We start from the raw sequence: 21,652 nt of genomic DNA, 5'->3' as shown, positions 1-21,652 counted from the left end.
TTAACAATTATTTTATGGTCTCTACCAGATTGTTCAATTATTTGAAATTCTTGGGGGGTTAATCAAACTTTTTATTATAGTTGCTCACCCTCACTGATGGGTAATTTTTTTTTTTCTATATGTGTTTTGTAATTTTGAAGAGGTAAGCTCATCTTTAAAGGGAATTTGAGAGAATCTCTGGTGCTTGATTTTAGGGTACTTTCTTCAGTGCACATTTGCATTTTCTTTTCCCAAAAGCCCAAAGGGTATTTGTTGCCAGCATAAAAAATGATGATGCTAAATTCTTACATACATCTGCACTGATCAGATAGTATAGTTTAAACCTCAGACATTTCAGTGGTCCTAATCCATGATAAAAACAAAAAATTCCTGGAGTAGAATTTTTGCTTTACCCTGAGGCCAGAGCAACTCAGATATACTTTTCTTTGACATCACTTTGTGCCAGTGGTAAATCTTTAAATTTTTCTTTTCATGAAGGGTGATGTTCTCTGAAAGTCTCAGCCTGTTTCTTTATCCATACAGATATAAAAATATAAATCCCTACAATACCAAGACTGGATCCTTCCTTCCATGAAGATGGCCAAGCTGTATACACATTGACTTTTCATTAGGGTTTATTTGTTCCCTCTTTCTCTGTTACCCTCTTTCCAGCTCAGCTCTCATTGCAAGGATGTTTGCAGTGGCAATATTTTGGGGGCATCTAGCCCACAATATTGCTAGCTCCAGAAGTCCCTCATAGGGCTTTTACCAGAATCAAGTGAGAGCCCAGATGTAGAAGGGCTTTGAAGATAAATGAGAAACTTTAATGACTCCTCAAAAGATATGCTTCTTAAGGATCTTAATTGGGAAAATGGCTCTCCTATTGTCTGGGTTCACTTGTTTTTCTTTTTCTCTCTTGATTTAGGGAAGCCCTTCTTGTGATCCAGTGGAACCTAAGAGTTTTCGTGGCTGTGAAAACTTGGCCTTGGATGAGACTCTTCTTCAAGATCAAGCCTCTAGTTGAATCTGCTGGCATGGGAGAGGAGATAGCTGCTCTGAAGGAAGAGTGTGTGCAACTGCACAAAACCCTGGAGAACTCAGAATCTCAGAGGGAAGAACTGAAAGCCAAACAGTTCTCCTTCATCAGGGAAAAGAATGACCTGCTTCTTCAGCTGCAGGCGGTGAGTGGCCCCGTCATTTGTTCTCCACATCAAGTTTTTAATTAGAGTCCCTTGTTTTGCAGGCAGTGTTCACTTGAGAAAAATGAGGCATGTGCTTTTCAAATACTATAGCATTTCAGCAGACACAATGGAAACACTTAAGGAGACACCCTGTTTCCTAGTGAGCTGATTTCATCGGCAGGATGTCTTTGAAAAGGGGACAAACTCTTAGATGGGCTTTAAGTATATAAAAGCACCACAATCTATCCTGGGAACCAAGGAGCTCTGGGTCTTAATTTGAATTTTGTGTGATCCATTAGCAAATCAAAAGACAGAATTTAGTAGATTCTGAGGAAAACTGGACTGAAATCTACAGGATTATTGCAGTTTGCTTACAGTTGTTTTCCTGATTTTTGGTTTCTCTACTTCCCCTACCCCAGTCCAAATCAACTTCATTAATCAGTTCAATTCTTAAAAGAGCAGCTCTCAACATTGGCTTTGCCTCAAACTTATTGGTGAAGTATTAAAAAAATAGAAAGCTGTCTAGACCCCACTGTCAGATATTTTGATTAAGCAGGCCCTACGTGGGTTCAAATAATCTATATGGGTGATTCTGATATTCAGTTAGGATTGAGAACCATTGTCTTAAACAAACATTGTGTTGCTTCTCTGATGAATAAGTTTCAGATCCTGCAATATGTGCATTATAGACTCCAGACCCTTGGCCTTGGCATCTGAGCCTCCATCTCCACTCTGATACCCGTGTGCCGTTACTCACTCCCTTTCACATTCCTCCTCTCTGGGCACCAGGACTGCTGTTATCCCTAAACACCCCAAAGGCAGTGATGAGGTTTTCTCCACCATTATTATATTCTCTACCCCACTTAGCACAGTGCTAAGCTAAAAAAATACTGGGTTCTAATACGACTATATACAATTTATAATACAATTTATACAATACAATTATAGAACTTTTTTCCTGATTTTTGAACTTATAGAGAACAGAGAAAATTTAATAATTTTAGACTGATCCAAGTTATTCTTTTCTTTGGTCCTCTGCTATTCATCAGTTTTCCAAGAGACCATATTTTGCAGAAGAATTTCATCCAGACCTGTATTTCTTTCTTTCCTTCTTTCTTCCTTCCTTCCTTTCTTTCCTTCTTTCTTTCTTTCTTTCTTTCCTTCTTTCTTTCTTTCTTTCTTTCAAGATTTATTTATTTGACAGAGAGAGAGCGAGTGAGCACAAGCAGGGGAGCGGCAGAAGGATAGGGAGAAACAAGCGCCCTACTCAGCAGGGAGCCCAATGTAGGGGCTCGATCCCAGGACCCTAGGATCATGACCTGAACTGAAGGCAGACACTTAACCAACTGAGTCACCCAGGGACCTCCAGACCCATATTTCTGATACAATTTAACATAACATTGGTTCTAGAATTTTAGTGTATTTCAGCCTGACCTGGGTCACACTTATTTGAAATACAAATTCCTGGGCCCCACTCCAAATCTACTTTAAATTCATACTGTGAAAATCACCATTTGCAAAACCATGTTTTGTGTGGCTTGGGGGAGAAGCTGCTTCAGGTGAGACCTGGCCTCCCAGTTTTCATCATTCTTCCTGTCAACAGAGAGAATGGCCAGTGCTACCTAGGCTGACATGGAAGATAGAAATAGACCCAAAGCATGCAGGGGGTGGCAGGTAAAAGCCTGGGATACACAATAAGGGATCAGGATGGGGAACATGGGAAAGCCTATGGGGGCAAACTCAGGTAGGCTGAGATGAGTTCAAATTGTAACTGAGAATTTAAAAGTTGACAGAGCTATGACATATTTTATTATTTATTTTTGGGACACAGCTGAACACAGTAGGGATCAAGGAAACAAAGATTCTTTTCAAATCATTCACTTATTCAAAATACCAGCAGAATTGAGTGAACAAACCCGTTCTGATTAACGTTATTAACTACCACCAGGGAAGGGATATATTCCTACTGTTAACCTGCCACATCATTGCTCAGCTGGCCCCCAATTCCTGCTGTCATGTTTAATGAAGGGATCAATGATGGTCGATTGGACTGTCTTCTTCATTCAGTGATGGTGACAGGTCCAGTACACAGACTGAATGGAATAGAGCAAATAAGCATTCTGCTTGACAACCTGGTGTGAACTAAGATCAAATGTTCCCATTATTTCCCAAACATTGAAAGCTTCTCTGATCTGCATGGACCCCTCCTGCTTTGATGTTCTTGTTTGTTTTAATTTATCGCTTTTCTTTTGGTCCTCTATGATGTTGGAGTTTTACTATTCTGTGCTTTCCCCAACTGTGCCTTTTTGAGCCCCATTTGTTGGGCAGATGGCCATCCTTAAAAGTTAGCCAGAAATCAATGGCCTAGAATTTGGCCTTTTTCTTCTATTTTTTCCTCAAATTTTTATTTAAATTCTAGTGAAGATATAGTGTAATATTGGTTTCAAGAATAGAATTTAGTGCTTCGTCATTTACATATAACACCCACTACTCAACACAACTAGTGCCTTCCTTAATACCGATTACCCATCTAGTCCATCCCCATCCACCTCCCTCCAGTAACCCCTCAGTTGTTCTCATTGTTAAGAGTCTTTTATGGTTTGCTTCCCTCTCTCCTTTTTTTCTTCCTCAATATTCATCTATTTTGCTTCTAAAATTCTACTTATGAGTCAAATCATATGATTTTTATCATTCTCTGACTTATTTCACTTAACATTAAACTCTCTAGCTCCATCCACATAATTGCAAATGGCAAGATTCCTTTTGATGGCTGAGTAGTATTCCATTATATACATACACACTGCATCTTCTTGATCCACTCATCAGTCGATGGACAGTTGAGTCCTTTCCATAATTTGGCTATTGTTAATAATGCTGTTATAAACATCAGGGTACATGTGCTCTTTCAAATCTATATTTTTGTATCCTTTTTGTAAATACCTAGTAGCGCAATTGCTGGATTGTAGGGTAGTTCTCTTTTTAACTCTTTGGGGGAATTCCATGCTGTTTTTCAGAGTGGCTGTACCAGTTTGCATTGACAAACAACTTAAGCCAGGTAAATAGTTAACCAATTGCTGGGGGCACCTGGCTGGCTCAGTTGGTTAAGCGGCCAGCTCTTGATTTTGGCTCAGGTCATGATCTCAGGGTCCCAGGATTGAGCCCTGCATCTGGCTCTGTGCTTGATGGGGAGTCTGCTTGAATATTCTTTATCTCTTTCTCTCTCTCTCTGCTCCTCCCCCCAGTCGTACACTCTCTTTTTCTTTCAACTAACTAACTAACTAAATCTTAAAAAAAAAAAAAATTTCCCAGAGGAGCATATTGCAAAGGTTGTGTGAAGAGGTCTAGAGATAGAAGATGGAGATGCAGGTGAAGTTATGTTGCAGTGAGACCTACAGTAATTAAGAACTTGCTCACAAGGAAGGAGTTTTATTTAGTCTCTAACAAACACATTAGAGAGGTTCAAAGCTACAAAATGTGCTTTATAGCAAAAAGGCAAATGACCTTTTCATTTTTTACTTGACCTATAACACAGGGACAGTGGATCAATCAATGGAGACTTGGAGGTAAGACATTTGAAAGGATGATAGAAACGACTATTTTATATTCGGTGTTTAATTTGTGGAACTCACCATTGCAGAATCATTGAGGAAAAGATTTTCATTGGAAATAATAGTGGACTCTAGTTAATAACTTGCAAGTGAAATATATAAATTCTAAATTCAGCCTGTAAATAAAAAATACACAATTCTATTTGTTAAAGGTATATTAAACAAGTGCACCAGGGCACTTATAATAGTATTATGAATATTTTAGTGTCTAAGGGGGCACTGCTTTCTTAAAAGACTTTATTCTGAGCAAGGCATCAACCTCAAACTCTTTGCCATGTGGAGGCTTCCAGAAGCTGTGAATTAAGTAGTAAGCCACTGATTTTTGGAGGCATGTTAGCTCCTTTAGGCCACCAGGATTCTATTAAGTGCTTTAGAAGAGGTAATCTAATCTACTGAATGGCCCGGAAGATCAAAAGCACCTCCTAGCACAAGCAACTCCTCCACTTCTCAACAATAGGATCAGGGAACTGGGAATTTTATTTCACCTGCTGAGGAAAGGCAGGTGAAAGTGCTGGTCACAGGGCAGGCAATTATCTCTTTGCTGTGCGTTAAACAGCGTTTTCGTCTAGCTGATGAATTATTTCCAGCTTTTGGCAACACTTTTCTCCTCATCATGGCAGGAGCAAGAGACCCTGGCAAACGTTGAAGAGCGGTGTGAGTCGCTGATTAAATCCAAGATCCAGCTGGAGGCCAGAGTGAAGGTGCTGCTGCGCGGGTGGAGGAAGAAGAGGAGATAAATTCCGAGCGGACTGCCGGGGGGCGGAAGCTCGAAGATGAATGTTCCGAGTTGAAGAAAGAAATTGATGACCTGGAAACAATGTTGGTGAAGTCACAGAAGGAGAAGCGTGCTATAGAGCGCAAGGGACTTTTTTGATAATGTCAGGGAGACCTGGATGCCCGAATTCCACCCCCCATCAGGTTCTGCTACCAGGCTTGCTGGGCTCACATGGAGGAACCCGAGGTCTGAACTTGACAGCAGCCCCAGTCGAAAGCGGCATGAAACAAGCGGCCCAGTGAATTGTGGTGTCGCGATTCAAATTTCCAATTCAAATTTCCGGAACCCCGCTTTATTTTCCAAGTGAACATCTTCACTTGTTTCAGTCTTATGACATCTGAAATCTAATAGAGCAGCATGATTTCATCAGGCCTCTGAGTAGCCTTTTTTGGAAGGAGAGCAAACATGATGGGGTTTACTGAAAGGTGATTTGGGATGTGTCTGAACCCCCACCTCTGTCATTAATTTGAAGTTCGACCTTGAAGATGTCATGTTAATTCCAGCGAAGGATTTTGACATTCTGTTCATTTCAGTTGAGGGTTTTTGCGGGCGCTCTGTGTATGGATTGAAACTAGCTGAGGAGTCTGTTTCCAACCTCTGATAAACAAATGGTTTCTGGAATGACACTGTAATTTTGGCAGACAATTAAATAGCAATTCTTGTGCCATTGGTTCCCTTGCATAAAAAGCATGTGGGCCTGATAGAGCCAGCTTCCATTTTTGCATATTTGAACAGCTGGAACTCTTCTTTCATTGTCACTCTCAGGATCTGAGACACAACAAGATTGCTGTGTGCCCCCCTGAGCACTCAGAAAATTACCTTGAGTCGTGTTCTTGCTGTATAATCATACGATGCTCGGAAACCTGGCCGTCGAATAAGGAACCTGATACTTGCTTAGCCAGAATACCCCCTACCCTAAGTCTGTGTGTGTACTGGAAAAAGAGACAAGACGACCCGTGGCCCATAGCATTTGCCCACCCTCTCAGCGGAAACGCTAATGCTGCTGTCACCATCTTGTCAAGATGTCACCATCTTGACCTGTCACAGGTCAAGAACCTGACTGAGGAAGTGGAGTCTCTAAATGAGGAGATCAGCAAACTGAACAGAGCGGCCAAGGTCATGCAGGAGGCCCATCAACAGATGCTGCATGACCTGGTCACAGAGGGGGAGAAACTCAGCAGCTTGAGTACAGCCAAGTTGAAATTGGAATGGCAGGTAGATGAGGTAGGAAGTGTTGTGTCTCGCTAGTTAGCCGTCTGCATGTATACAGGCCTCTGATTTTTACTTAATTTATCTTGACAGTTTGGGGAAAACTTAGTGTTTTCTTAGTGTGGCTTAGTGTGGCTTGTATCTTTAATATTGAGAAACAGAGGTTTATTTGTTCCTTGATAAAACTGAACCACTACACTATAAGAGAATTCCCAGCATGTAACCTGTCAGTTTTTAGTGCAACCTTCCTACAACCCTGGGCAGTGGGAGGAGAACATTGAGCGGATTTGTAGGGTTATCCCTGTAAGTGACAGACTTTTCCCCATAGCTCCCCGAGAACCTGGTGTTTTGCCCAACAGGTAGGCTGGTTCTCTATTTGACACTAGTGTTGAAAGATTAGTTTAAGGCTTGTGTGTTTCCAGTGACATGCTGAGGTTTATTTAGAATTGAAAGATATGTAAATCACGAGCCGTGTTCAACCTATGCTTTGGGAAAACGCTCGTAAGATTCTAAAGATGGTGTCCCTGTTCTGCCTCCAAACACCCTGTGACATAAAGATGTTTCAAACCACTCTTCATGGTCGCGTCACCATTCTTTCTTCCCCTTCTCAGCTGGTAGAGCAGAGGCATTCACTTTCTTATTAGTTCCAAAAGCTTGGCCTTTATAAAATTGCTGACAGAGGTGGTCTGGTTTTTTATTTGAATTATTTGCTTCTTTTCCCTCATGCCTTTCTATCAGTTTCCTCTATTACCTGTTAGTTGTCTCAATTCTCTTTCTATTTCCACTGATTGTGTGTCTCACAAAGCCTCAATATGAGGATTTACTGTGTGTGTGTGCACGTTCTCTCTCTCTCTCTCTCTCACTCTCTTTCGCACTCCCTCTCTCTCTCTCTCTTTCTCTCTCACACACACACACACTCATTCACTTGTTCTCTCCTGGAGTTCACCTACTTTCAGATTTTTACATACTCCTTCCAGAAATTCTCCTTCCTCCTCCTATTTGAATTTCATATATTTTGCTGGTTATAGGAAATAGCTCCTATTGCTGAAAAGTAACCATTTCAATATATCCATGAACAAATAGCCATATTGTGACTGTTATCTAGCCTCCTGCCAAACCAGCCCCGATATTGTTGACAGTGCTAATCCAGCAAAACTGGAATGTTCTGAGCCCCTGGTGTGGTACCCGAATATGACATGATGTTTGATGTAATGTTATGGACTAGAAGACGGAACCAGGACAGATGCCTCATATTCATAGATGATTGTGTGGACACAGATCTGCTTGGTGTTGCTCCAGGGAGCTGAGCTTAGACTCATGGGAAGAATTTAAAGAGAATATTTTGGCTTCTTCTGAAGAAGCTCTCCTGAGTCAATGGACTTATCCACCCATGAAATGAGCTGCCGTGTGAAGTGGGCTTCCCATCAGGGAAGAACAATCAAATAAGGGCTCCCTGGTTATTTATTATTGGCTCCTTTCTGAGGACAGAGCTCCTGCTCCTTAATCTCCAAAGTTGTCTTTCATCACTGTAATTTCTAGATTTTTCGTTGTCTTACTGATGCATGCAACTTTTATTTTAAAATAGCTACACAACTGGGCACCATTTACATAAACTGTGCTTTGTATTTTTCTTTCTTTTTCCAGAAGGTAAGTGTTCATGAACACATCTAGTGAAGTATAAACTTTACCAATTTATTTGGCTAAATAATGCCTCCTTTTGTCAGCTTGAGGGTGCCCTAGAGCAGGAGAGGAGAGCAAGAATGAACTGTGAGAGGGAAAAGAGCAAACTAGAGGGTGATTTTAAGCTGCGGCGCGTGAGTATGGAGTGCCTGGAGAGCGGCCAGCTGCAGCTGGCCGAGAAGCTGAGCAAGTAAGCCACCTTGCTGTTGATGCAACACCCGGGAAGGCCTTGTATTGGGAGGACCAGCTCTCTCATGACATTGACCCTTGTGGCTCCAGGGTCAGATGTCTTAAGATTTGAAGGGGAAGATAACAAGCCTAGGAGATGATGATGATGATGATGATGATGATTTTTTTTTTTTTTTTGCTGGACTTTATTATTTGGTTGTAAAAAGAGAGTAAAGGCATAATCATGAATGTGACTGAGAAGGTGTCTGACTAGCAGGTGGGAAATAATGGTGTAAGGCATGTGAGATGTGAATTATTGGAATTTGAGGTTACAAGTCCAAAAATTTAAAGGGCTCACTTATTTTACCTCTGATGAGACCAATGGCATAAAAAGTAGATAATAATGATAATAATAATAACAAAACAAAACAAAGCCCTAATGTGAAATTCAATATAGGCTTCTGATCACTTTAAAAAAGATGGCCAGATATAACCTCATTGTTATTTATATAGCTTTTCTATCCAGCAATTTACCATAGAAATATTAAATCTTAAAATTTAAAGCAAAACATAACAATGGGAATTAGGGGAACTTTCGGCTCCCATGATCTCTGGGCAAGAAGCCGCCTCAGTTTAGTTTCACTGCTCAGGGAAATGGACTTTCTCTCTTGTCTCTTGTTTCTTCTCCTGCTTAGCTAGACTTAATTCTAACCATTAGGGATTTCCAAGGTATTCGGAATAGATCAAATAAAAGGGGGAAACAGTGAGGCCCAAGAGACAGGCAAGGCCAGGATAAAGCTGGGAGCGCATTGATCACTGGGTTTATAGGGAAGAAGAGAAGAGAGTCAGGTGAGAAGCTGTAAGTTTCTGGTTTCTCTGTCTGTGTGTTTGAGTTGCCATGATACATGCTCATGTTCAGGTTTGATTAATATTCTAAGAAGCTACTGGACTTGATAGGTGTTTGAAAAAGAAGAAATATGTCAATATGTCATCCTATATATGTGTGGAACGTAGAAACCATGATAGAGGTCCCTGAGCATTCAATTTTAAGATGATGTTTCAGCTTAGCAAAGTGAAAATGATGCTTGTAGGCCCTAAGTAAAGAGCTCTGCCATTGTAGAAATCCATGTTTTTTAGAAAGGTAAAACCTTAACTATAAAACTATTCCTCTAAATGGACCTATTATATAAAAACTTAACGTGTGATAAAGGTGGCATTTCAAATTAGTGATGACTGGATAAAGTATTTAATAAATGGTGCTGAGATTATTAGCTATTCATTTTCTGAGATGAAAGTTAAATTTCTACCTTGCACTATTCCCACATGCAAAATCCAGTTGCATTAAAGAATTAAATGTGAAAACAAGGCTATGAGGCTGCTAGACTATGCAAAATTATTCACAATAGCTAAGATATAGAAACAACCTAACTGTCCACTGATGGATAAATGGATAAAGAAAATGTGGCATATACATTATTCAGCCTTTAAAAAGAAGGAAACCTTGCTGCAGGTGACACCATGGATGAACTGGGAGGATACTATCCCAAGTGAAATAGGGAATCATAGAAGAACAAAGACTTCATGATCCTATTTATATGAGGCATCTAAAATAGTCAAATTTGTAGAAACTGAATAGAATGGTGAATGTTAGGGGCTGGAGGGAGTGGAAAATAGGGATGTTATTTAACAGGTATGAAGTTTCAGTTATGCAAGATGACTGAGTTCTAGAAATCTGCTGTACAACAATGTGCTTATAGTTAGCATTACTGTATTGCACACTTAAATACTTGTTAAGAGGGTAGATCTCATGTTAAATGTTCTTACCACAATAAAGACGACAAAAGTCATTTGAAGACAACATAGATGATAAGTCTTAAGGAAAATGGCAGGTTACATTTTCTTGAATAAGTGACAAAGGCAAAGGCAGAAAAAGGGTATTTTGATACATCTAATGATAGCAAATATTTAAACATTATTATGGCAAAATCCAACACAAATAAAATCAGAACAAGTTATATAACATGGGAGAAATATTTACAACAGAAATCAGAAAATAAATAAGAATACTAAAAGGAAATCTATAGTTCAATAATTATGTGAACAGCCTAGCGGACGAATGATTAAAGGATACCACCAGGTAGTTTATTTGGCTTATTGGCCATTTTTGAATCGTAGTTGACAATGTGCTGCCTCAGTGTTAAACGAGGGCATTAAAAAGAAAGTCATTCTACCACTGAACACCACATCAAAAACTAATGATGTACTGTATGGTGATTAACATAACATAATTAAAAAAACAGCAAAAAACCCCACAAACAAACCAGAAAGTTATTCTAATCTCTCTCAGACTAGGAAAAATTTAGAAGTATGCTACTATTAAGTGTAAATGTGGAATAATCTCACACTGCTATTGCAGGGCAAAGGGGTGGGTTACTTTTTTTTTTTTTTAGGGAAAAGGAATGTCTTTTATTTTTTCATTTATTTGGGTTCCATATTTTTAAGCACGCACTTGGACTTGATCCAGCAATTCCCTGGTCTGTATCCACTCTAAGAAAACACTCACATGTGCACAAGGGGGCATGGATACGAACAGTGTTATCTACAAAAGGAAAATATTGGGGAAAACTTAAGGGCTTATTAATAGGGAAATGGATAAATGACAGCATGTCTCAATCATGGAATAGTACGTCATGGTTAATTTTTAAATGAAATCATTGATCTGTGGGCCAACATGGAAAAACCTCCAATTTGTTATTGGGTTAAAAGTAAGTTATGGAGCTATAAATATAAACTTGTATCATATTGTACTTGTCACAGTAAAGAAAATGAAACTCTTTCTACCAATATATAAACACAAACATATGTCAATACTTAGAAAAATGTCTGGAAGGACTCACACCAAACTGATAATGGTGTTTACCTCTAGGGAAGGAACAAAGATTGGGTGTGATGGCCAAGGAGATTTCAGATATAGATATAATAGTTGAATTTTTACAATGAGGATGAATTCATATGTCATTACTATAATTTTAAATATGATTTAAAAAAAATATTTAAGCTAAATGTTATCACTCTAAACAATTCTATGTGATACATTTTTCCCTAACAGGAAAGAACTAGAAATGAATCAGATGAATTTAAAGGTGGAGAAGGAGAAAGGCCTGGTGGCTCAGCTTCAGAACACAGTTAAGGAACTTCAGGTAATCATTTGTCAAATACCTGTGTGTGGCTATATGTAGATTCATGGGTGGTAATTGGTACTTCAGTAACAAATACTTTGCCAGGGTATCCATACCTTTAGCCAACTATGGACAGAAGCAGAAAAGAGCAGCAGTTAAGAAGGTAAACTGTGGCATTCTCCAGCTGGCTGACTCAGGGAAATTACCCTTGAAGCTTAGATTTTCTTATCATAATAAAAACATAGATAATTTGTTGCATATTTATGGTGAACCAAACATTGTGCTAAAATCCTAGGCATTTATTTTTTTCAGTTATTAATCTTCCTGACAACCTTTGAGCTAATATTATTAACAGCAACAGTACTTTTAAGTGGTAAGCATAAAGCCTGATTCATGGTAAGCATTCAGTGTTAGCAATTTAATTTTCTATAGTGATTAGTCTTCGTGATTAGAAGGCAATTCTATTTCTGTGCTGAAAATCTGTTTTATATCTACCTGTAGTCTCAACACTTTATTTGATAATGGGAAGCTTTTTATAAGTTTTAGACTATGTAGTTGTTTTATACTATTTGACCATGTTACAGAGTAATATAGGTATGTATGGATATATGCATATACCTACACAAATGTATAGATAATTCCTTACATATGCCGAATGCATATACATCTGTATGATAGATGTTTTTCCTTTGGAGCTAAATATTTATCTCAGTAATGTAGCCATTACTCAAAATAATTTTGAGCCTCTTTCTGATAATTATTTTCTGAGACATTTTTGAACCAAATAAGAAATTCAGTCTCCCTGATTTATAGGCATGATTTCAAACACAGTATTAATCTCCAAGCGATTATCTGTCATATTCACCGGGCTTGTCTTCAAATGATACTTGACTTTATCCAAAATAAAAAGACCCAGAAGTTTTAATTTATCCAAAAGACAAATTCTCTTCCCTTGTTGATTTAAAACAAAACAAAACAAAACAAACTAAACAAAACCAAAAACAAGCTCTAAAGATTATTTCTGAGGAAACGTTTCAGAAATGTTTGGTTTAATGATAGTATTGTTTGGGGCAATGTTATTGGATCTCAAAATAACTCATTGGAAGGGGAACGTGTTTACTTGGGTGTGGAAGTCATAAATTTTTTGGCACTTTTTCTGTCATAACTCCTCTACGGATCTGGTAGCCTACATATTGGCATGATCTAGAAACCAGCATTCTCTAGCCGTGGTACTCTTATTCAAAGGAAAGGAAAACATATTCTAAAATAGATTCTATCTCTTTTCACCCCATCCTAATGTATGCTTAATTATTAAAGGTGATGTTAATAAACATCAGTGGCTTCCCTGTACTACAATGATGCTGTCAAAATTTGTAGAGCTATTTGCCCTTACACTAAAAAGACTTTGGGCTCTGGGGGTTCTTATCACTAATTTCCTTTATCTAGTAATTTTGCCACTAATGGTATCAGATTACTATTCGTGGTAGCAGTCTCCACTCCTCCGCCAATTCTAATACGTTACTTCAGATCTCCTGGTACTTGAAATCATCTTGAGACGAAGAAGCCAAGTAACCAAGTATGTCAGAATTGTGTGTAAAATTACATTGATGCTGTTTCTTATGAGGGAGTTGCTTGGACTCAGAGATTGTCATTCTTTTCTTCAGATATTTGCCCAAGTTCCTAATAACTGAGTTTGGTAAACTAATTCTAGAGGAGTGAGGTCTTGTATATAAAATTCATCATGTTAGTTTTATTAAATCTCTAAATTTTTTTCTTGTTCCATGAAAAATGTTTTCTATTGCTTTAGAAAGTGCTCTTTACTATGGTTCCCTGTCCATGTATAGAATTTAATGAAGTTGCTCATCCCCAAGGACTAGGAGATCTGGAGGAACTGCCCATTTGAATTCTGGTTTTTGTACTGATTTGGGGAAAATAATTTAATTTCTATGTATTCTATCTTCTTTATAAAATGGGAACCAAGAGTGTTATGTAACTTTTCTTAGTGTTGAGAAATGTATAAAACTATAGTAAAGCTCTTAATATAAAAATGCTACAAGTGCTTTGTAAAAGTCAAAATTATTTATTGCTGCAGATACAGATATAGGCTTTTAAAAGGGAACTCGAAGTTGAAAGGACCACTCGAGCCAAGGTGGAGAGGGAGAGAACTGACCTCATCCAAGAACTAGAAGACTTGAATGAGAGGCTGGAGGAGGCAGGAGGTACCAGTTTGGCTCAACTGGATATAACTAAGAAACAGGAAACAAAATTCCAGAAGCTTCACAGAGACATGGAAGAGGCTACACTGTACTTCAAGGCAACTTCTGCCACTTTGAAGAAGAGACATGCAGACAGCCTGGCTGAGCTCCAGGGCTGGCTTGACAATTTACAACAGGTCAAGCAGAAATTAGAAAAAGACAAGAGTGACTTGCAGCTAGAAGTGGAAGACCTCTTGACGAATGTTGAGCAGATGACCAGAGCTAAGGTAAACATTCTTAAGTCCACCTTACAGACTTCAGAACATGAAAGTAGGTGGGGGAGAGGACGGAAAAGAAAAAATAAATGAGATTGATGACTTGAGGAGTGTGCTAATGGAAGCTATAGTTCTTTTGATTGACTAGATCAGGCTTAATCTCAGTGAACATTATTAAGGTCACGTGGCTATTACCTGAATGTAGTCTGACAGTAGCTTTTGGTTTTATTAGAGTTCCAGTCCATAATTCTTATGGTTCTTTCCAGTGATGATATAAATAAGTAGACTGAAAAGTAAGCCACTAGTTACATGAGTGGTATGTCTCTCTTGAAGAATGACATTGAGTTGGAAACACTCCTTGGAGGTGCCTCATACACTCTAGTGTTTGTCTCAATGAATGGTGAACATAAAGAGCTTTGCTAACAGGAGAGACCTTTTCCACCTCATCTTTTCTGACATCTCTGTAACCAGCCAGCACTTAGAAGGAAGTTTCACCACATGTTCTTTCTTCACTGCATCCATTAATCCATATAGCACAGGCTCTTATATCAAATGACTAGTATCAGTTCATAGATAATGGCCATCCTACCTTCTGGTATTTGAGAGAAGGCTTATGTTAGGTTAATCAGAACAAATACAGGCATACAACATTTTATTGAGCTTTGCTTTATTATACTTCACAGATAATGTGTTTTTTACAATTGGAGGCTTATGGCAGCCTAAGTTGAGCAAGTCTATCAGTGCCTAACAGCATAGTCTTTACTCCATGTCTTTGTGCCACAGTTTGGTAATTCTCACAACATTTCAAACTTTTTCATTATATTTATTATGGTGATCTATGATCAGTGATCTTTGATGTTACTGTTGTTTGGGGACACCAAGAACCATGTCCCATATAAGAAGGTAGACTTAATCGATAAATGTGTGTGTTCTGACTGCTCCACCAACTGGCCATTCTCCTATCTGTCTCCCTCTCCTTAGGCCTCTCTATTCCCTGAGACACAACAATATTGAAATTAGGTCAGTTAATATGCTTAAAATGCCTTCTGAGTGTTCAAGTGAAAGGAAGAGTTGTACATCTCTCATTTGAAATCAAAAGCCTGAGATGATTAATCTTGGTGAGGAAGGCAGGTTGGAAGCCAGGACAGGCTGAAAGCTATGTAGGCCTCTTGTGCCAAATGGTTAGCCAAGTTGTGGATGCAAAGGAAAAATTCCTGAAGATTAAAAGTGCTACTCCAATGAGCACATGAGTTATAAGCAAGTGAAAAAGCCTTATTGCTGATAATGATAATAATGCTGATAATGCTGATAATGAAGAAAGCTTTAGTGGTCTGGATAGGAGATCAAACCATCAGTCCCTTAAGCTAAAAGCTAATCCAGAGCAAGGGCCTAACTCTCCAATTCTGTGAAGGCTGAGAGAGGTGAGGAAGCTTCAGAAGGTTCGTTGTTGAGGTTTAAGGAAAGAAGCTCTCTCTAATATGAAGTGCCATGTGAAGAAACGAGTGCCAATGCAGAAATTGAGTCTGGTGGTGGAGGGCATGTATTGCATGGAGCACTGGGTGTGGTGATAAACAATGAATCTTAGAACACTGGGGGGAAAAAAATTGCAGCAAGTTTTCCAGAAGATCTAGCTTAGATAATTCGTGAAGGTGGTTACACTAAACAGAGAAACTCAATGTAGACAGTCTTCTATTAGAAGAAGATACCATCTAGAACTTTCCTAGCTAGAGAGGAGAAGGCAATGCCTGGCTTCAAAGGACAGGCTAATTCTCTTGTTAGGGGCTAAAGTTGAAGCTAATGCTCATTCACCATTCTGAAAACCCAAAGACCCACAAGAATTGTGCTAAATCTACTTTGCCTGTGCTATAGACATGGAAAAATAAAGCCTGAATGATAGCACATATTTGAAGCCTGCTGTTGAGACTTATTGCTTGGAAAAGAAGATTCCTTTCAAAATAGTACTACTCATTGACAATGCACCTGGTCACTGAAGAACTCTAATGAAGATATACGATAAGATTCATGTTGTCTTCATGCTTGCTAACAGCCATTCAGCAGCCCATGGATCAAGGAGTCATTTTGACTTTCAAATATCATGATTCAAGAAATACATTTTTTAAGTCTCTAGCTGCCACAGATCCATCAAAAATCACTGATGGATCTGGGCAAAGTAAATTGAAAATCTTCTGGAAAGCATTCACCATTCTAGGTTAAGAACATTCTACTTTAAGAACATTCATGATTTGTAGGAAGAGGTCTAAATATCAACATTAACAGGAGTTTTGAAGAAGTTGGTTCCAATCCTTCTGGATAACTTTGAGAGGTTACGACTCCACTGGAGGAAGTAACTGAAGATGTGGTGGAAATAGCAAGATAACTAGAATTAGAAGTGGAGCCTGAAGATGGTATCGAAGGTCCACAATCTTATGATACAACTTTAACAGGTAAGGAGTTGCTACTTATGGATAGTGGTTTCTTGAGACAGAATCTACTCCTGGTGAAGATGCTGTGAAGACTGTTGAAGTGGCAACAAAGGATTTAGAATATTACATAAACTTCGTTGATAAAACAGCAGCAGGGTTTGATAAAATTGACTCCAATTTTGAAGGAAGTTCTACTGTGGGTAAAATGCAATCTAACAGCATCACATGCTACACAGAAATAATTTATGAAGGAAGAGTTAATTGATGTGTCAAAACTCACTGTTGTCCTGTTTCAAGAAATTGCCACAGCTACCCCAGCCTTCAGAAATAATTTATGAAGGAAGAGTTAATTGATGTGTCAAAACTCACTGTTGTCCTGTTTCAAGAAATTGCCACAGCTACCCCAGCCTTCAGGAACCACCACCCTGATAAATCAGCAGCCATCAATATTGAGCAAGATCCTCCACCAGCAAAAAGATTATCACTCGTAGAAAGCTCAGATGATGGCTAGCATATTTTAGCAATAAACCATTTTAAATTTTGGCATATACTTTTTTATGTGTAATGCTATTGCACAATTAATAGACTATAGTATAGTGTAAATACAACATTTATGAGCACTAGGAAACCAAAAAATTCACTGACTCACTTTATTGTGATATTACCTTTATTGCATGGTTTGGCACTGAACCCGCAATTTCTCCAAGGTATGCCTGTAGCCAGAGTTCCATTCTCCTTGTGAACAGAATTTGTAAAATTATCTGGAAAAGAGACAAACCAACAATAAAGCTCAACCTGCAAGGACCATAGCCAAAAAAATGTAACATTTCCTCAGAGAGACTGAGTGAATCCTAAAATATTTAGCATTAGTTCCCTTTAAAAACCTCATTCAGTAGAAAGAAACACAACCACCTTGCTTTTCCTTCTCTCTCTTTCTCTCCTCTATCCCTGCCATCCCACCCCCAATTATCTTAGAATGTAAATTTAGCAAGGATTTAAGTCCTCTCTCCTCTATCTCTTCTGTATTCTGCCTTTTATGTGGACTCATCCTTCTTTCTCTCAGCAGTGAAAGCATTCTTTCTCCATGCCCTGTAGGCTTCATTTGCTTTCCTCAGCCCAAATGATGCTCTAGAAGTCCTTACTCTTTATAATCTACTGTGCCTCTTGTTTATCCTCGGGAATTCTTCTGTTTCTGCACATCTTAGTAGGAAGTCATAGTCATAAAACTGTTGATAGGTTCACCATAAATCTGTACTAATTAGATATGAATTTCATACTTTCCAATTTCCTCTAGAATTTCATTGCTGCTCAAAAGTTCTTTTATTCTTCTAATTCACTGTTTTATTTTAAACAAAATCCCCCCTCAGATTCTAACTCTGACTTTCTAAATCCTTTCCAATAAATGGTAAGACCTAACTGATAAGATCAAGACTCATTCAGTATAACTTCTCTCTTTACCTTGTATTTTTTTTTATACTCATCCATTTCTTGCTTTCTTGTCCCAAAGAATAAAATATTTTTCCACATGACCATTATTCACCCATTGCAAAAACAAACCAAAATAAAGAAAGACTCTTCCTCAGATATTAGGAGGAGGAAAGCAAAGTCTATCCATATCTGCCTCTGTCTCCTTGACCAAAGAGTATAGTTCCATTTATCTATTGCTATATAACAAATCATCCCCAAACCTTGCAGCTTGAAACAGAAATTTATTATCAACTCTCCAATCTCAACCGGAGTCATCTGAAGGTTTATTCATTCTCATGTCCAGCTCGTGGGCTGGGACAACTAACTAAAATGGCTAGGGGCTAGTTGGAAATCTTTCTTGCCATGTGGCTAGCATGGGTTTCCTCACAGCATGGCAACCATGGGGGACCTGAGCTTCTTACAAGGCAGTTTAGGGCATAAGAGCAACTACTACAAGAGACCAAGACAGAAGCCGCAACAATTCTAGTTAGGCAGACTTACAGTGCAGTGCAGTGATTCAGTTATAAGTCACAGGGTAGGGATCTATACAAAGGTGTGAGTGCCAGAGGGTGTTGGTCATTGGGGGGACCATCTTAGGAAGCTAGCTCCCACCAGCAGATATATATATACCTCACTACCTCCTCAATCCTGTAACCCTTGTTATGGGTTTTATTATCCCTGCTTTTCTTAGAAGTATTCTCTGAAGTTCTTTCAAAGATCAGTAAAGTCTTCCTTTCCTCAAATTAGTGTGTTTAAAACCAAACTCATCACCTTCTCTTGAATCTGGTGTTTCTTCTGGATATTTCTGTCATTGGCACCCTGTTTCTTCCCATCACCCAGGCTCTAAGCCTGTAAATGATTATTTGTTTCCTCTCTTGTTTTTTGCTTTCCAATCAATTCTTACAGCAAGTCAATTCTTCACTGTCTTACAGTTTTCCATTCTATTCTCACATGCAGGTAGGACTTCCATTACCTTTTAACCAGACTATTGAAGTGGTTTCCTAAGTTATCTTTTTTGCTTCTAGTTTTTCTTTTTTTCAGTCTATCCTATACAGTATCTATATGAATATCTCTAAACATGGCTTTATAAAATCCTGTTCCCTGCTTAACACTGAACTTCAAACTGCTGGTTTTCAAGGTACCCTTTGGCCTGTGACCAGACTCACTCTGCCCTGCCAATTTTAGATCCCATTACTTTTTTTCATGGGCCTTCTATTTCAGCCAACCTAGAATGTTTGCCCTCCATCAAATATCCTTTTTCCACCAATATGCCTTGTCCAAACTAAGCCCTTTCCTTGCAATGCTCAAGTTCAACTTTCCATATTAAAACTTCATCTGTTTCAGAAGTACGGTAGCACTTTTAGGATCCTTCTTGTACTACTGCATTATATAGTCTTTTAACTATGCTTAAGTAGAAAACATCTCTAAGGCAGACAGTAGGTCTTATTTTACTCATACTCACTACATGAAATGCATAACCTGTATACTCAAGTACTAGCATTAACTTTTACATACGCCTCTTGGGAATTTGGTGGCTCATAGGTTCAGTGACTATCCAAGGCATACAATCATGGCAGAGATGGGCCTTGACTCCCAATCCTATTTGTGTTGGTGGGTGGCCACATTCCACTGCTGCCGTAAATATTTCTTGGTGGTATAAATTGATTCTGTTCACTCTCATAAACGTATACATTACGCTGAAATTTTTCTTGAGTTATTTCATCTTTTCCTGAATTATAATCCCAGGAATGCCAATCACTCTGTGATACAGTGGAAACTGAAGCATTTTCAAAAAGTATATTATGCTGACAGAGAAGCCCAGGGAAATTTAAAAGTTATAAGCAATCTCACAATTATCTTGAATTCCCATTGGTTCCTGCATTTCTGGGAGACGGCATTTTTAGGCAGCATTTTAAGAATCAGCTTTAAGATGAACGCACATTATTCCATTAACCTCTTCTTGTCTGGTATGAAAATTTAGTACCTATTCTTTATGCTTAAATTTGAATTTGTACCTTCAAGTTACAGCCTATTTGAATGATATGTCCCCATATAGGCTACCTTTCGATAACCGATTTCAATGTCTTTTGCAGATCCTGCTTATAAAAAATACATTGTAAATTGAAAACACTCTGCCAGTGGTTAACACTGCCCATGAAATACCTACCATATGAAGCAATGCCTAAAAACAGGTGTCTTTTCTGTCTGCCCAGGTGGCTGCCTACTCTGCAGATACACACAGCCCAGCTGGGCTTTACTGCATAGGAGTCTCTTAAAAACTGAGGGTTCTCTGGCTCCTTTGCTTGCCATTTCCACACCCCATTGACTAAGTTGTCTTCTAGAGCTCTGTGTTCTTTGGTGAAAGAAAACAGCAAACAGGTGCGTAGCATAGAATACTGAAGACCATAAGCAGAAGTGCCATTTCTCACACCTGGATGTGTTCTTCCTGTCCCAGTTAATGGGTCATTTGTTACTGGAGACAACATAAAATAAAGATGGTTCACATAGTTATCATATTTTTATCCAGTTTCCTTCAGCGCTCAGGATTCGTGACAGTTTGAGTCAACTAGGATGCCAATGTAACATTCCCTTTGTCATTACTCCTTCATATAACAGGCACTTAGGAATTTAGTATTTGGCTTTTTTTTTTTCCCCTTGCCTCCACACAGGCCATTATCAGTGCAAATCCTAATTCCAACATTCCCTAGCTGTGTGAATTTGGACAAGGTGTTTAGCCTCTCTGACTCTGTTTTATAAATGATAAAACATTTATCATTTGTAATGATAAACATTTTGTCATTATAAACATATCACTATAAAATGATAAACATTTTATAAATGCAATAACAGAGTCAATCTGAACTCTCAAAGGATATTTTGATGAAAAAAATGAGTGTGCCAACTTTGTCAAATTACTTTCAGGAGTGAGAGCAAACTATTCAACATTCAAAATATAATTAGCAGTTTCATACCGTCTACAGACTGGTACATTTATCACTACTCTAGCTTTTTTCCAGTAGCCAGTGGGGAGTGGATATTTGAGTGTGCCTGACATTTAGCCTAAGGGCTCTAATCTATGTGATGCTGATGACCTTGTTCGAGAAGCTGGCCATCCAATCTCTGCCAAGTTTAGTTGCACCATCACCAACAAGTGTGGATGTGCTACAGAACATCTTCGAGCTTGACCTATATGACATTCCTCTTCAGCCTCCAAATGAGCATGCACCTGATTTGACTCTTCACTTGTTTGCTAATCAGTGGATAATATCTTGACCAAGTTAAAAGTAAATGTGGGTGTTGGGCATTATAAGGAAAGCTTGAATATGACCTCTAAGTAAACTTTAGTGGGCATGTTGGCCAACCTCTCACTAAGGCAATAATTTGATTGTCTTCAACATTTATTAAGTAGCCTATTTTGCATCAAGCGCTGCACACTGCCTTGGGCATATAAGAAAATGTAATCTGGTCATTTTTCATTGGGAGGTTAGAATAGTCACTAGTGTAAGCTTGAAA

This window comes from Lontra canadensis, unplaced genomic scaffold (genome assembly GCF_010015895.1).
Source record: "Lontra canadensis isolate GAN:19392208 unplaced genomic scaffold, GSC_riverotter_1.0 scaffold6, whole genome shotgun sequence".
In the NCBI taxonomy this organism is placed as follows: Eukaryota; Metazoa; Chordata; class Mammalia; order Carnivora; family Mustelidae; genus Lontra; species Lontra canadensis.
Note: the sequence above shows the minus strand (reverse complement) of the source record.